The following is a 3646-nucleotide window of genomic DNA, read 5'->3' as shown; positions in this document are numbered from 1 at the left end:
GCAAAAAATACTGGAGTAGGTTAGTGTTCCCTTCTACAGGGGATCTTCCAGACCCAGGGATAAAGCCTGGGTCTCTTGCATTGCAGGCAGACTCTACCATCGGAGCCGCCAGAGAAGTCCGACAGGATGGGTAGGAAGATCAATTAACCAAGGTCCATGAGTGGGCTTCCCTGGTAGCTCAGCTGGTAAAGAATCCACCTGCAATGCAAGAGACCCTGGTTTGATCCCTGGGGCAAAAAGATCCCCTAGAGAAGGGATAGGCTACCCATGCCAGTATTCTTGGGCTTTCCTGGTGGCTCAGACTGTAAAGAATCTGCCTGCAATACAAGAGAACCTGGTTTGATCCCTGGGTTGGGAAGATCCCCTGGAGGAGGGCATGGCAACCCACGCCAGTATTCTTGCCTGGAGAATCCCCATGGACAGAAGAGCCTGGTGAGCTACAGTCCATGGGGTCACAAAGAGTCATGACTGAGCAACTAAGCACCCATATGAAGTGTCTTGCATGGTGCCTGGGTGCAGACGGAAAAACACTGGCTTCGGTGCTAGCCATACATAACCCTTACACTGGGTGGCTTGAACAACAGAAACATTGTCTCAAAGTTCTGGAGGCGGGAAGTCTGAGATCAAGGTGTTGTCAAGGTCTGTGCCTTCTGAAGACTGTGAGGGAAGTATCTCCCTCCTTGGCTCGCAGATGGCCATCATTTACCTGTGTCTCTTCACTTTGTCTTCCCTTTAGGAAGACTATATGTCTGTGTCTAAATCTCTCCTTCTTATAAGGACACAGTCATTTTGGGATCAGACCCACCCTAAAGTCTTCATCATTAACTAGATTACCTCTGTAAAGACTCTGTCTCCAAATAAGGTCACATTCTTAAGTAGTGGGGTTGGGACTTCAACACATGAATTTCCATATGTGGGTGTGGGAGGGGGAGTGTGGGGGGAGGAAACATATTTCAATCCATAACAGGCACCTGTAGCACCCATAGCAGAATATTAGAAATGTTATTATCAGCATGATCCTTGCAGGCTTTTATATGTCATGCTGCCCCAGGCCATCTCAAGTTGCCATGGCACTGGTTTCCTGGAAAGGGGTCAGAAAAGTCTTTCTTGCCTGAGCCACAATGGTGACATTCCTGTCTGTCTCCCAGGGCTTCATCCCAGACAGCTCAATGTGCCAACAGTCTCTGGGGTGCTGGCCAGCTTATGCCCTGTCGGGTCAGGCCTGTTTAACTCCTTCTCTCTCTTGCTGAGAAAGTCTGAGAAATTCAATTATTATATTAATTTATTTGGCATCCACTTCTATTATGCTTACTATGCACCAGGCATTATTCTAAGCACCTTGCACACAATTAACTCATTTAATTCTCATATCAATCCTACGAGGCAGGTGCTATTTTCACCTTCTATATGATCAAATGGAGGCAAAAAGAGGTTAATTTGCCTAGGATTTCATGATTAGCAAGTGGCTGAGCTGGGGTTTTAACCCAGGCAGAGTTGTTCTGAACAACCACATTATGAAGGGGAAGCAATGTGGCAGGAATATAAACTTTGACATCAGAGAAATGTGAATTTGGATTTCAGCTAGTGAGCAGAACTGGAAATTTCCATCACTGCCTGCCCCACAAATAGTTTTTCTAAGAATAAGCCCACCCCCTAGTTCTCCTGGTTGTGTTCCACTATGTCATTCCAGGTCTCAGGTGATTGGACTGAGGCAGACATGTGACTCAAGGGTGCTCCACCTGTTGGCTGGGACCCAAGAATGGCAAAGCAGATTTCACTCTCTGGCATTTGGCTAAGAGGCTTGAGCAGTGAGGATGTGAGCTGAAACCTTTGGTCCAGAGGCATCGTTGAGCTGGAATGGTCATTTTGGGTCAGGTAAAAGTTTGAATGAGAAGGCAGTAGAAGGGGCACAGTGGTAAAGAATCTGCCTACCGGTACAGGAGGTGCAAGAGATGCAGGTTCCATCCCTGGGTAGGGAAGATCCTCTGGAGGGGGAAATGGCAACCTGCTCCAGTATTCTTACCGGGAAAATTCCATGGACAGTGGAGCTTGACAGGCTACGGTTCATGGGGTTGCAAAGAGTCAGACATGACTGAGGGACAGAGCACACACACACACACAGAGAAGATACATGTGGGCCACTGGAGGACTGCTTTCAGCGGTGGGAAGAATGGAGCAGAGCGCAGAGAGAGACAGTGATGCCTCATGCTAGAGCAGAGATTGTTCCCAAGAAGGAGAGACAAGAGGCACACACAGTGTTGCGGGCCCTCCCCTTCACTGGTGCCCTTATACCTTCAGCTTCTGTGCACGTTGGCTGCTAACACCTTAAAGTTGTTCCTTCCCCAGAGAAACCCTCAACCTTAGGGCTTCCCAGCCAGGTGGGTTAGTTCATCTGTCCCCAGCAACCAGCTGCTGAGGACTGACTCACACGAAGTACAGAAGGCTGGCATCCTGACTCAAGATGAGGCTGACTCTGTGCCACTCATACCCTGGAGCTCCCTGTAAGATCAGGCTGGAGCTGGTCTCCATCTGAGGTGACATTCCTGCTTAGATTTCTTCTCTCCCCTTCCCTGCCCTGATTCCTTCTCGCCTTCCTCCTAGGAGCCTCCCTCAATAATCACTTGCACAAGAATTCCCATCTCAAGGGCAAGTTGAATTCCCAAGAAACAAAGACAGATACCTTGGTTCTCGACTGCTGTCCCCTTTAAGGCTCAGGAACATTTGGTCTTGTTGAATTTCCTATCCTAGGATTCCGAGTCACCTATTTTCTTTCTTTCCTTTTTTCCCCAACTGTTGGACTCCACAAGAATCAGAAAGCACTGATGGACAGCAAACCCATTCCCATGGTGCCCTGAGTGAAGACAAGTCAGCTTAGATATATGATGGACTACAATCCCACTACTTAAGGCTCCAAGCAGTGAGAGGAACTGAGTAACCTATTTTCTGTATAAGGAGCTCTGATTGAGTTAGATCAAGATGGCCTCTCTGTTTCTCACAGCTGAGCAAGTCCAAATTGAGTGAATTTGGTAAAATTTGTGAATCATCCTTAATCTGACTCCATCTGGAAAATGGGCTCATTATTCCCCTAACTTTAGTGCTTGCTTTAGAGACTTAAGAGAATGTATTTTGTGACAGCTTATAGCATTGTGATTGGTTTAGAGTAAGCACTCTGTTAGTGAGTTTCTAGGCTTTTTGTTTGTTTCTTTCATTCTTTTTTTTTTTTTTAACAATATTCTCTTTCTCCCTTACTCAATTCAGCCTGGGGAAGCATTAAGAGAAAATTCATCAGAGTGCTATATGACTTTCAAAGCACCATGGAAATGTGTGAGTTCAAAGAACTATGAATTTAGAGTCCCAGAGGTCCAACTTCAATTCTCTAGCCCACTGCTTCTCAAACTATAATGATCTTATGAATCACTCAGGGTTATTGTGAACATGCAGACTCTGATTCAGGAGGTCTGAGTGGAGCCCAGGACACAGCCTTTGAAACAGGGCCCCAGGCAGTGCCAAAGCTGCTGGTCCTCAAAACAGCAAAACGTGGAGTGGTAAAGCTCTAGTCTGTCTTTCGGTTCCAGAGTGATTTTTTTTTTTCCCCTCACCACACAGTCAACCTGAATGGCAGGCTCTTCCCTTTTCATAGCATTTT

The 3646-nt window shown here is 46.8% G+C and overlaps 1 non-coding gene across 1 annotated transcript; it reads right to left on the bottom strand.

Moving 5' to 3' along the window:
- Positions 1-2788: 2788 nt before the first annotated feature.
- Positions 2789-2938, bottom strand: LOC128058937 (small nucleolar RNA SNORA79). The gene has a single exon (XR_008200536.1). It is a non-coding gene; the product is annotated as a small nucleolar RNA SNORA79 (small nucleolar RNA).
- Between the last annotated feature and the right edge of the window lie 708 nt (positions 2939-3646).

This window comes from Budorcas taxicolor, chromosome 13 (assembly GCF_023091745.1).
Source record: "Budorcas taxicolor isolate Tak-1 chromosome 13, Takin1.1, whole genome shotgun sequence".
Lineage (NCBI taxonomy): Eukaryota > Metazoa > Chordata > Mammalia > Artiodactyla > Bovidae > Budorcas > Budorcas taxicolor.
Note: the sequence above shows the minus strand (reverse complement) of the source record. Positions and strands in the feature narration are given on the sequence as shown.